The sequence below is a fragment of the Siphateles boraxobius genome, unplaced genomic scaffold, assembly GCF_051911475.1.
Source record: "Siphateles boraxobius isolate OS27281-9 unplaced genomic scaffold, OSU_SipBor_1 35, whole genome shotgun sequence".
Lineage (NCBI taxonomy): Eukaryota > Metazoa > Chordata > Actinopteri > Cypriniformes > Leuciscidae > Siphateles > Siphateles boraxobius.
The window spans coordinates 11,710,428-11,724,902 of record NW_027508975.1 but is presented as its reverse complement, the minus strand read 5'-3'; the positions used below and the strand labels follow the sequence as shown (position 1 = coordinate 11,724,902).

General features: G+C 36.9%; 1 long non-coding RNA gene across 1 annotated transcript in view; it reads right to left on the bottom strand.

Moving 5' to 3' along the window:
- LOC143702498 (uncharacterized) overlaps window positions 1-14,218 on the bottom strand; it is a 158,043-nt gene extending 143,825 nt beyond the window's left edge. Inside the window, exon 1 of the long non-coding RNA XR_013190459.1 lies at window positions 13,923-14,218. This is a non-coding gene — a long non-coding RNA (uncharacterized LOC143702498). The remainder of the gene's footprint in view (window positions 1-13,922) is intronic.
- Window positions 14,219-14,475: the final 257 nt, after the last annotated feature.

Sequence of the window (14,475 nt, the reverse complement as noted above, 5' to 3'; positions counted from 1 at the left end):
ATCTGTAGCTATTACTGGCTCTATTGATCTCTGTGAAAGTTTTCAGTAATTGTTCCTACATATCTGATAGGTCGTCCACTCTACACTTTTTACTAACAAATTCATCTGTGGTTGAACAACTGATAATCAAATCTAATTCTACTTCCTGTACACTTGATCATATTAGAACATACCTTCTAAAAACCCTTTTGCCTTCATTTGTTCAACCTATTTCTCATATTACAAATAGATCTCTTCATATTATAAATAGATCTGCCTATGTTACACATGATCTAAAAGTGGCGGCAATCACATCAATACTAAAGAAGTCCGGCTTCGATAACTATGGTGGCCCACCTTAGATAACACCAGTCAGAACAATTATAGACCAATATCAAACCTCACTTTTGTTGCCAGGTTACTTGAGAAGGTAGTTGTGGCACATAATCATAATCTTTTCGAACCGCATTCAATCTGGTTTTCGTCCCTATCACAGCACAGAAACAGCACTTTTAAAAGTGCTTAAATTATCTCCTTCTGGTTTCTGATTCTGGTTCCCATAGTATCCTAGTTCTTCTTAATCTCAATGTAGCATTTGACACTGTGTGCCACTCTACACTTCTTTCTCGACTGTCTGCAATAGGTATCACTGATGCTGCTCTTCAGTGGTTAACTTCATAAAGACAGCAATTTGTTAGGATAGGTGAGAATCGATCCCATACCGTCACTATTTCTCATGGTGTACCTCAAGGTTCTGTACTTGGTCCTCTTTTATTTCTCATTTATGTGCTGCCACTAGGACAGATTATCAGACGGCATGGTCTCAACTTTCATAGTTACGCTGATGATATTCAAATTTATTTCACGGTTAAACCTAACTCAGCTTGTCCACCCGCTTCTGTTATCTCTTGCCGGCACAGCACTCCAGTAAACGTTGTAACACTGCTAAACATGGTATAATGCAGGATTTATATCATGTTTAGCAGTGTTACAACGTTTACTGGAGTCAGAGGGACCAACCACCAGGGGTATTCAAACCACAAGAAAATTCATGCTGGACAGTTTGCAAAAAAGATTTGCAAAAGTTAAAGACGCTAAAGAGGTGGTGCTTGCCTGTGCCCTGGACCCACGCTACAAAGAGCGGCCTTTGGTACCAGAAATTCTGGTAAAAGTGAAAACCTGGCTAAAAGAGGCTATGGAGACCAGTCCACCAGATTATGCCACGCAAACTCCATCTGAGGAGACCGATCCCAAAAGGCCGAGAACAGAGGACCAAGTACCCAGTCTCTTAGACTCGCTGTATGACACTGTGCTCCTTCCATCCACCAGTGAGGCAGTGGAACCAGAGGGGATCATCGAAGAGCTAGAACGGTACTTCAGAGAGCCTGTCATTGACAGAAAGAGTGGGAATCCATATGATTGGTGGAAACACAACACCAACCGTTTCACCAGACTGTCAGTTTTGGCAAGGCAGTACCTCTCCTGTCCACCCTCCTCTGTGGCGAGCGAAAGAGTGTTCAGCACCATAGGTAATATTTATGAGGATAGGCGAAGCTCTTTGAAAGGAGAAAATGCAGAGAAACTTTGCTTTTTGTACTACAACCTGCCTCTGCTGGACTGGAGCTATTGAGGATTGACTGATTCAGTACACTACCTCATATATACTGTTAACAATTTATAAGTAGTATAGTTCAAAGTTATATTTATGAAGCTATACCAAGTCTTTTAATACTGGTAACTTTGATTTGGTTGTTGTTGTTTTTGTGTTTTTGTTCAAAGGACTTTACGTTTGTATTTTTATACATTTTATTTATCAGAACTTTAATATATTTTGATGTTCCTCTGTTCTGTTGTGACAATAAAAGAAACAAGTTTCTTTTTAAAATGCATTTTCATATTATTTTAGTTAAAACTCATAAATAACTACAAATAACTAATGTTAGGGAAATCTGTTAATGTTTTGTTGCGCGTTTCTGTAAAAAAAATATCGGCCGATATATCGGTTTATCGGATTTTAAAACCAACAAATATTTGTATCGGTATCGGCCTTCAAAATCCTTTATCGGTCGGGCTCTAGTTATAATGCTAATCTGCGCATTCGCTCAGGGCAGCTACTACAGTATATGAGACACTTGTTGCCCACTGCAGTGAGCTAGATCGATATTAGGCATGATAAATATGGTACTCGTGGTAAATCAAGAAAATGAGATTTAGACAAAAAGACTAGGCTAACTGTGTTGAGTTGTAGAACAATGATTTTTTGTGTGTGTGTCGATGAATGTATCCAAACAGTTGCTCACCTGTCTAATAAAAAAACATCATATAATAAAGCGTCTTTGGTGTTTCCATGGTTTCTACAAAATAAAACCGGAAATTGAGTGTTTTAAAAAAGAGAATCAAAAAAATAAAAATAATACACTTACTAAAAATAATTTCCTTGTTTGTGTTGTGTTTAACTATAGCTGCCTAACTAGTAGTTCTTGTGTGCGCAATTCCACAAAACTGGAAGACTTTACGATATATAGCAATATGCTATAAGGACATTTTAAAAAATAAAGTTAGGAGAATTAGTGAGAATCATTGAATTATGAATAATTTACTGCCATTTTGTAAATATTAAGTAATCATATACTCCTGTCTCTGTGTTTGTGTGTGTAAAGCAGGGAAGAAAGATTTTCCAAAGCCTCAGACCACCATCAGTTTGTATCAGAGAGCTCCATGAACTGATGTCAGATAACAGAGACATACAAAATGAGCAGTGCTGTGGGTCCTAAGGACCAGGAGCAAAAGCCACTGGTACAGACACTACACTGTCAACATACTCCATCAAAATGACTAATGGCCTAGCACCACGTTTCATTATTTTTCATAGATCAAGTCAACATGACTGAGCTGGACTTGTCCAGGCTGAGTAAATGCAGCTTGATCTCCAACTAGTCACCTAGAGGAGTACAACATGAGTACAAACTGTTCACAGTGCAGCGCAGTGAATCAAAGATTTAATGTGTGGCCGAGTTCCTTGGGGTCATATACCTCATCAATGCTAAAGTAAACTTTGTATTAAGCAGAGCTCAGTTTGTCCCCCTTAGCTAGTAAGCAATCAGCTATGACTGCACTTACTTCAGAGCACATGAGCCGTAGTTGGCCATTACACACTGTGCTGAAAAGCCAACAGTGATGCATTAGATTCTAATAATAAAAGCACAGTGCACCATTCTAACACCCTTGATTGGTACCTTTTATAAAAGCACAAGTCTGCCACATGAATTTAGACACTTAATGAGACAGGATTCTCTTTGGCACACCACAGTTAGAAAGGGATTAATTAAAGAAAAGACAAGTAAAAAGGGTAAATGGCACCAACACTCTTCAGATTCTCTAAGAGAATTCGGCGGAACTGCAGCATTAGGAATACAAATGTTAAAGCCGACTGAAGAACAACTCCATCCAATACTGTCAGCACAGACTCCATGAGAAGTTTTAAAACCAATTAGTGAATATTGATGAAGCAACTGAAGGTATTAGGTGCCACTAATGAATTAAAGGCTAGGAGCTTAAGACCATTATTTCCAAAGTAAAAGGCTCCACTGACAAACCACTACAAGCACTGCACTTCACAAGTGACAGCTTTAGCACTTCTTTTTACACATACAAATTCTTAATTACTTTATATGAGTAGAGAGCAGCTGACTATGGCTACATTCACAGTGCAGCCGAATGCTGTCCATATCTTTTTGTATTCCCCCTCATGTGTAATACAGATCCGTTTTTTTTGTTTTTTTTAAATAATGACATTTCACACTGAATGTCATATTAAAGTTTATGTTCGTTTCATACGGTTTTAAAAAAAAAACTTATGCCATTTTCAAGAGGAGTTTCTAGGTATGTACTCTACAAATAGTGTAACCAAGTTAAAAGTAAAAAAAAAATCCTTATACCTTGAATATGTCAGTCATATGTATTATTATTTATAAAAAATAAATAATTTTTTAAAATGTAAAAACTGTTTTGAACGATCTCAAAAACTGTCCCATGAATTATGAATTCATCCATGTTATATATTTTCACAGTTTGCATCACATGACATTTAACCTGATTTAGCCTTGCCATAAAAAGGTAAAATTATTATCATATATTTAAAAGACTTAATGACCTTGACAATCATGAAGGTCCGCAACAGTCTTCTCTGTGATATCATTTCCTGTTTTTGTTTTCCCCTACATGTTTACACCACGATTTGGACGACAAATATATAAAAAAAAAAAACTGTAATAATAATTATATATATATATATATATATATATATATATATATATATATATATATATATATATATATATATATATATATATATATATATATATATAAATAATTATATTATTATTATTATTGTTATTATTTTTATTATTATTAGTGGTGCTTGCCAAATGCAGTATTATTTCATTATTATTATTATTATTATTATTATTATTATTATTATTATTATGCTGTTATACTATAACAAATTATGCCAAACAACTTCAGACTTTCTTTTTAAGAATTTAATCCATTTAATTTGTCTTCATTATATCATTAGGGCTGCTATTCTGATTTAAAATTCAGTAATTATTAATTAAGAAGAAGATGGATATTCAAGTCATTGTATGAACAAAATGATATGGGTGGTTGCCCTGCACGCATAATAAACAAACTACAGCTGGTCCAAAACGCAGCAGCTAGAGTTCTTACAAGAACCGGGAAGTATGACCATATTAGCACGTGTCTGTCAACACTGCATTGGCTCCCTATTAAATATCGCATACATTTTTAAAATAGCTCCCCAGTACTTGAGCGAGCTCTTAACGCATTATAGACCTTCATTTAGCATCTAAACTCTGTAACAGTCTTCCTAACATTATCCGGGAAGCAGACACACTCTGTTAGTTTAAATCTAGACTAAAAACACATCTCTTTAACCTGGCATACACATAGAAAATTATGCATTCCTATTATTTAAATCAGTTAAATGATTATTAAGCTGCATAAATTAGGTCAGCCGGAAGGAACTGGGAACACTTCCTATATTAATTTGAGTTAAGAACTCAATTAATAACTTTATTTAAACAAAAATGAAACATCATTGTACTTAAGCTGGACTGTGATGCTATTTCTTCTGGAAACAAACTTCTTTGCATTATTTTCCTGTTATCTCTGTAACTGTACGTTCACACCGCCGCCGACTTGAGCGTCAAAGAAGCTCTGGACGCTCTGTCAAGGACGCATGTCAAAAAGCACGGGGAAGCTCGTTGACGCTTTAGACGCTCTGACGTAGCAGGGAGAAGAGAAGTGTCACAACATGAAATGTAATAAACAGAAAAAACAAGCAATACATTGAAGAAACCTTTTATAATGACAGCATTTTTATAACCGTTTTGGTCACATTTGGTCGGGGAAAAAAATAATTAGCTATTATTATTATTTGCTTTAGACTATTATTTGCATTAGTGCAATTGGTCAAATCGTTGTCACCGTGAGCAAATTAATTGCATTCCCGCTTAAAACGAGCGTATCCCATGCCTCGTTCTTTTGTAACTGGTCCCTGTAAGCAAACAACGTCATATCATATATGATAGGAAACCCAGCAACAGCGATTATCAGCTTCTCCTCCATTTTCTCGGAACTAATGTTTTGGTCACATCGTATGCTTCTCCGGAATCAGCCAGAGTGAAGGACGTCTTTATTTTGATTGGTTTCTGGCGTTTTGCCGCTGCTTGCCGCTGAACCGCGTCATAGCTCATTACCATAAAGTTGAGCTTCTTTCAACTTTCTGATTGACGCTCAAAACGCTCAAAACGCGACGCCGAGGGATTTGACGCTCCTTGCAGCTGAGAGAAGCCAACTTCCATTGAAAATGAATGACTTCCGGCCACTTTAGAAGCTCAAGTCGGCGGCGGTGTGAACGTACGGTAAAGCTGCTTTGAAACAATCTGTTTTGTGAAAAGCGATATATAAATAAATGACTTGAAAAAAGAAATAGGTTAGTTTGGCTTGCTGTGTAAACATAGCTACTGAATACGAAGGGTGTTTAGGGTGTTTTTTGACACCACTGCATTAATTTCACTAACCCTAAAAAAAAATAAGTCTCGAATATGTAGTTCTTAATGGCCACAGTGTCTCAGACACTTGATGCTTCCAACAAACCAAGCAATTGTCTCTCTCTCTCTCTCTCTCTCTCTCTCTCTCTCTCTCTCTCTCACACAGTAATGCACTGTCCCCATTTAACCTTCCTTAGTGTAAAGACATAATGCACATTTGGTTTTAAGCTGCTGTGAACACCAGCTGACTGGATGGGGGTCAGGAAAGAGAGTAGAACAATCCACACCCTAACTAGTGGAGCGGCCTCCTGCAGATTGTTAACTGTCAGTACTGAAACACCCTCCGCCCACTTGCTCTAATGAATCTGCAAGAATTCACAGGCACATTGGCAGATGTTCCAAAGGTCTGCCACTCTCTCATTTGTGCCGCCCACCTCAAAGCTCTGGTTTCAGATCTTTCTCTCATAATCAGAGTCTTCTCATCTTTTCTAAACCACCGAACATTAACTAAAAACTTCTAATGGGAAAATATCTCTCACCTTCCAGTTTACGCGGCTCAGATATGGAAGAGTTCATTGTCAATACGGTATTCAAAGGTGATTTCTGTAAACTGCGAGTTTAGATTGCAGTGAAGATCGTTTAGTCTCTCAGTCTTCACCATGTGAAAGGTTCTCAGTGACTGGGTCTCTTGTAGTCCCGGAGCAATATTCAATCCTCTCTGAATCATGTGGAACTGCTTAAACACAAACACACACACACACACACACACACACACACACACACACACACACACACACACACAGTGTAAAGCCAATCTCCAACTGTCACAGGACATTGACCTTCATCCTCGAGTGCAATATACAGTGATTGCTTTCACAAATGTGTTCTGTACTGACAAAACTTATAAAGAAAGTTCCAGCAACTCATTGCCTTTCGGTTTATCTCTAATTCTCTTCTTATCACATCCCATAATTTACAGCCCTGCCTACTCTAACTCTAAATCTCTAATCTCTAAAAATATGATATTCTGTTCAATTAATTAGTCAAAATTAAACAATATAAAATAAAATATGTCTGCATATTGCGATTGTTTTAGAGCCAGTCACCTGAGCCTGTAATATTAATTACACTATTAAATATAAAGGTTCCAAAAGGAGATTTTTGACAGCAATGTCAAAGAATATTCATTTTAGCTTAGAAACTTTTAGTCAACAGTTCATAAAGAATTTAGTTTTTTCTTAAATGTAAAGAACATTGTAATAATAAGAAATAAAAGAAACCTTTTTGTGCAATGAAAAGGTTCAGTGGATTTTAACGTTTTTTCTGGAACCATCAATGCCAATAAAAAACCTTTATGTTTAAAGGCATATTCACACCAAGGACGATACCTATAGCAATACAGATAAAGGTGGTAGTCCATTCCATGCTTTAAGTGCCCTCTAAAGTAACTGTACACTTTGTTTGTAATATAATCAGATTCTTACAAAAAGTATGGAGATTACATTAGAAAAGCCTACAAAAAAGACCAAACATTTATAGTACACATACAACCTTTGTAGAGCACAGAGATTACATAGATTAATCTATTTAATATGAAATAGATTTAATTAGTACAGTAATGCATGCTGAAAATTGCACAGGCGAGAAATAAAGTATGAAATCTTGTGAGCCCACAAGCTACAAAACAGCCAAAGTGCCAAACCACAGAAATGTATCTCATTTAGCTCAAATTACATTTTCCACAGGAGTTGACTAATAAGGGAAAAGGAATAACAGAGGAATGAATTCAAGAAAACAGAAGTAATATGTAGGTGTCAGGGTGTGAGTGAGAAGCAGCAATGGAAAACAGGCAAGAAGAGGAAGCGGAGGGGAGGTTATTCTGGGTGGAAGAAGGAGCTTGGATGTTGTGTGCCAATCCGAACCATAAAGGGATTTTCTGATGAGAAAGCAAGAGAGAGGATGGGAAGAGAGAGGATAGGAGACTTCACAGTACAGTAACATCTGTGCTGCATTTGCATTGAGCTGCGAATAGAGCACCAGGTTCATGTGCTCCTTATGTGCTGGAGAGCAATTCGCAACAGTCACTGCTCAGGATATCTACACAGTAAAATGTAAGACTTTTATAGACCTGAACGAATAAAATTAATACTGTACTGTATGCACCAAGACTTAGAATGGAATTAAATTTGATCAAAGTGAATTTAAAACATTTTAAGACTTTCACGCATTCCCCGCCAGCATTTTTTTTTTTTTTTTGCCAGCCATTTCATGCCCCTCAAATATTTTGTTGTATGAATATCTGAACATACAATATACCAAAAGAAATGACAGAGCCTCTGCTTTTAAGCGAAATAAATAAAATAAATTCTTGCTTCATGTATTCTTTTTTTATCAACACTTGAATGTTGGTGCTTATATGGTGGTTGTCAGCATAGATGTTAAAGATACTATTTTAAACTGTACAATGTACAGGGTTGTTGTGTAACATTTTACTGTATTTTTACATAATTATTCTACAACCACAGCTGTTTTTGTTGTTGTTGTAAAATTACAATTATTTTTCTCCTTAGGCCCTGCATGATAAACATAAGCATTAGATAGAGCAATAAACTCAGAAAGGCCTGTCCATTGAAACACCCTATGGGGAACCAGATGTGCCCTTCAGTCACTCCAAATGTGCAAAAGTGTGAAGAACACAGAGCAGCTCCACATCAAAACAACAAATTTAACAATAAACTCTTGCAGAAAAAAGCACCGACGCACAGTCGTGACGCAAAGCTACCCTTCATCAAATGTGTGCATTCAAACCACACATAAACATGACATAAACTTATACCAGTTGCTCCCCGTCAGAAACCAACTGCTTGTCACATGAGAGTGCTGGAGAACTTCAGAAGTGGTGTGGCTGGGCAGAGCCTGTGGAGCCCTGCCTGCGCATCCCTACAGTTTAGCACCGTCAGCAAATTCGCACTCAGTTTCGAGACAGTAAAACATCAGGCTTTCTTGGCTGCATGGAGAGCGATAGACGGGGAGCAAGTAAATCAAAGCATATGCTGACAGAAACTCACTCTAATTTCAAAGGCCTCTACCACGATCTTGAAAAGGGCCTAAGATACCAAACTATTAAAAAACATAAGGGGGTGCCAAAACAACCGCTGTGATGCTGGGAAGAAAAGTAATGCTGCGGATGACGCCTGATGTCACAGCGCAGCCAGAGAGCTTCTACTAAAAAAAAAAAAAGCATTGAGATCTGAAATTAATTTCTAAAATAATGACCCTTGTGCCGAACAGATGCATAACTACACTGGAAGCCATAGGGAGGCGATGCAGTTCTCAGGCACGGAAGCGTTTTTAGGTTCATCTCCCTCATCCTAAAGCACGTCTGAGAGCTAGAAGGTATCTATTTACCTTTCCACTAAGGAGACAGAAGTGGGCTCATGACTTCAAGACAATAGAGCTGCCAGAACCAGCGTTCGCTCCTCTACTACTACCACCTCACACACACTATGATTTATGGGTAGTAATTACTTCACTGCCGGTGACATCATCTCACCACGCTTCCCGCACAAAAGTGACTAATTAGCTGTGCTGTCTTCTGATGCCTGCAATGTCTTTTTTTCTCCTATTTTTTTTTGTATGGAAGACAAGGCTTGTCAAAACAAGACATTTCAACAACCCAAGGCAACACAGCTATCTCTGTAACAACCTTTCTAAGCAGGCATACATTATACACCATGTCTGTCGCTCACTCACACACATACACAAACAGTGTCTCTAAACCCCGGCAGACGGCCTCTAAACAGTTTACTTGGAAAACAAATGCAGTGATGGGTAGAAGTCTCCAGTTGATCCCCTTGTCGGTTTCAAAAAATCGCTCCATATACCCTTATACAGTGCACTATTTGAGGGGACAACCAATTGTAGTGGTGTCCGAAACCAGTGGACTTGATCAAGGGCACTTATTTAATCCCACAATGCACCTCAATAATGAGTGTATAACTGATGCACAGAATACACCATTCACTGTGAGAAAGAATTCTCGAGGGAAGATATCCAGGGTCCAAATTCACTCACTCATTTACTTTCACTGGACTATTTTAATGGAATAAAGTAGGGAATGGTGAATGAGGGTATAATGAGGGTAGATTTTAGATAAAGCCAGAAAGTATACACTTTGTGGTTAGCTGCATCCGAAAGCTTAGGTAATGACTTAGCAGACAACGTTTGCACACGAAGGTACCTCACAAAAGTGATACATTTGGTGATAAATAGTAATGTCTCACTAGAAATGACATCAAAAGTGGAAAAAGTTGCTCAAAAAGCATGCATGACCACCAATTGCGACTTTCAGATGCCATCTATATTTTTTAGCTTAACTGTCACAGAATATAACGCACAAGATTGTGGGATAACAAAGGCAGAGATGGATGCATCTATGCTGCCTTCAGAAATCGTTCAGATGAATCTCAGGGGACAGGAAATGAAGTTAACTATTGGATTCAGACGTGCCTTGGAATGTATCCTCCGAAGGTAGCATTTGTATCCTTTCATACACAGCCGTTGCCAAATGTTTGTGCATCATGTTCATAGTCAATGTGATAAACTACACTGAGGTCTGACACCTGTGAGAACTAACTTCATAAATCCATCAACAATCTGCTGGTTAAAAGCAACAGCAAAAAAAGAAAATTAAATTAGTTTTGAGAAAAGGCCAATTGGTTTGATTTAACTAATGCAATGGCATTCATGCATTGTAAAGTGTGTCTAAAGTGTCCAAAGGATTTTCTCTCTTGGTGTTATACAGCCAGTGTTGTGCAAGTTACTTCCAAACTGTAATACATTATACATTACTTGTTACTGTTATTTAAAAGTAATTCATTACCTTACAATATTACTGTCTCAGAATTGTAATCTGTTACATTACTCCTGTATTACTTTTGAGTTACTTTCACCAAAATAACTATACAGAAGTAGAACTTAACATTCTAAAATGACTAGGGCTGTAACGATATGCGATATGAAACCGAAATCGGGGCACTCAGATCCACGAACCTGCAGAATCGCGACACACCCTTTCCAACTCCAAGTGTTATCCATACCGTCCAGATCCAATGCTACCACATCTTTAAATTACTATTAGTATTATTTGAAGTTAACTTAACATTATAAAATACGTAGACCTACACCACAAAACTAGCTGAGGATAAATTATTTAAAATTTGGGAATTACAGCGTTATGGACATGACATTTGCAGTCAAAACTTGAAATATAAATTCTCAGAAAATACATTAATACCAAAATATTGAAACGTATGTTTATCCATAGGCTCCTCCTTGAAAGGAGTCCAGACATTAGAAAAATATCAGTCTACACATGCGTTTTATATTTAATATTAGGGAAATAGACAGTCATGCGTGACAAAAACAATCTTTAACTTTTAGGAGGCAACGATTTTTTTTGTTGTAATTCTGTGAATTACACTGCGAAAATCGGATGAAGAAGGGTTGCGTCTCCACAGAACATAAAATATTCATTTATTTTTTATTTTTCGTGTTCGCATTTATGAGGAAAAATCAATGTTACAGACGTGACAGTTCTCCGTTACGGACGTTAAAAGACTGCTTTAAAACTTTCACAGAGGCCTTACACAGAAGACACAAAGCCTTTCTTTAAAGTGAATTTCGTTTTGTATTAATTGTATAATAATTTTAATCAATGTTTCATCAACCAATTGCCTGGATTTAAAAAATAAGAAGTAGGCTAAATATAGCAGACAATTATAGATAATCACGATACGGAGGCGCCAGGGCGTGAACTGGAGCGCGTCTCATAAATGAACCGAAACTCAGCGTAGCCTATAAGCTTATTCACGGACCTGAAAAATATATATATATTGAAATGTCTACTTGTAAACAGAACAATTCAAAACGAAAGAAAACAGACTGCTCTCTGCTTATGAAATGAAATGTGCATTTCTCTCGGGTGCATTCACTAGCCTACTGCGAAGATCGCGAGTCAGCATCGTCAACTTCATCTTGACTTTATTAATAAACAATTAAAATGTCTCCTTCTCCTATATTTGACATATTCATAATCATTGCTTTTGCCGGTTCTTTGTGACAGCTTTTAGGTGCTTTATCGGCAGCGCCGCCGCCCTTACATGAACGCGTCACCAAAGCATCAAAAACATGATTGCGTGATGAAAACATGAAAAATACCACATAAACATAGCCTAACTGTTTCGAAAGAAAACACAGAACGAATAGCCTAATGCGCATACGTCCATCTCGCGAATGTACAGTCCTCTTCATGCCATCTTCACCATTAGCCGCTTTTCCACTGGCCAGCGCGAGCACAGAGGCCGAAATCATACCTCACGGCACTCCTGTAAAAAATAAATCGCCATACAAATATATCAGACGCTGCCATTTAGTCTTTATTTACAGACTTGGACACCACACGCGGCTATTGACTGACCACGAACAGGTAATTTAGCCTACTTGCATTTTTCATTCGTTAATGTCTCGCGGTCTTGCTGTTTTTTTTTTTTAGTTTTTTTTTTTTTTTACAATCAAAACTAAAAGTCTGTTGTAACGCAAGCCTTACTGAACATGTACCGAGTAAAATATTACTGAAAATTGATTAGTAATGCCTTACACTACTGCGTTACAGCAAAAAGTAATATGTTACTGTAATGCATTACTTTTGTAACGCGTTACTCCCAACACTGTATACAGCTACTACATATCTTTCTGTATTGCACATTATTCCTTTCTTATTTTTCAGAAAAGGTTGCTTGTGCCGCATTTAATCAATATCAAAATAGTTATCTATTGTATATCATTCACAAGTGGGGGGGGGGAAATCACTCTGAACAACAAGTGTGACCTATGACTTTAAAAGGACCAAGAACACCAGTAATCATCACCGCATATTGCACTGTACAACCAGTGACTTGAACATGATTTCATATCCTTGAAAAGATGCACCAGTGAGAATGAAATACTTTGTCTAGTAAAGGAATTGAGGAAGAAAACATCCCAAAATGCTTTCTCTGAGATTGAAACATTTATTAAGAATTAATAGATTTTCCCTGCAATTAAACTTGCATTTGCACTTTCTGATACTGTAGCTCACTTGGATTTTTATTTATTTATAAAAAAAAAAACTTACAACCTTTCCAACTTTCACTTTTTATAAGAACGCTTTTTTCTTGATTAAAATAAATTAATAATAACCTTTAGGCCTAATCATCTTTTAATTATAATGAACTGTTTAAAAATAGAATAGTTTGACTGTCTCATTTAAATGCAATTATTGTGGAAAAGTTAAATGGATGGAAACATAGATGATAATAATATTAATAATAATAATATAATCATGACAATATAGACAGTGCTCTAATTAAGAAAAAAATGCATTGCAGATTGTCACATTTTTTGCAGAATTGCTAAATAGAATTAGTGATAAACAATCTACCTGTTGCTAACCTAGTTCTGGTCAAAACCTTGATTAATAGTCAAGATAAAAATAATATAAATATTATTGTAAAGTTTAGGAGACATGGACAAAAATGTGTGGGTTCATTCTTTGTTGATTATTCCTCGTGTCAATCGTGGTGGTGAGTAAATAAAATTCCCAAAGAGCTCCTAAAAATCAAAGGCCACTCTTATGAAAAGTCATCCAGTACTGATATTCCATTCGGTTACTGTGTTCTCATCCCACTATCGTGTGGCCAAGCGAAGTTTGTGACCAGTCAGTTCATTACATGATGAACAAAGGAATAACGTTACTCCACTCCCCCTTTGTGCTCAACTTTGAGAGCAGACTCACCAAAATTCCCGCTAAAATATTGCAAAATCATTTACCTATGTCAGGAAGTCATCTTCGAAGAATTTTATCTAAAACATGTTAAAGTCGATTGATGGGTGATCCCGTTCTGTCCTTGTAATCCAAAAGCGTAAAACTTTCAGCGTTCAGATGTTTGGCTTGTATTGATGATAATGCATTGTCTGCACGTGCTTAGACAGCTCGATAGACCACGCCCCTTTCACCCATGACCCCACCCCCTGTCCAATACCATGCATTTAGCAGCATGACACCTACAGTTTCACCTACAAACGTTTGTGAAGAACTTTATTCAAGCTTGTCTTAGTTGTTTTTTTGTTTTCAAAAGGTTAGAAAATGTCAAGATAATAATAATCTTACTTTGACATGATTTTGTCATGGATTGAGCACTCATGAATAATTTCTTATGATTCTGAAATATGTTGATTGACATTTGTTGCTTCAATAGAATATATAGGTCACTGGGTGTATTGAGGGCTTTGTTTATGAGTAAATTGCTTATGTTTGTAAATAATTATTCATTCACAAAAGCTGATCAGGTTGTATTGGTGACATGCGTGGATACCCTAGTTT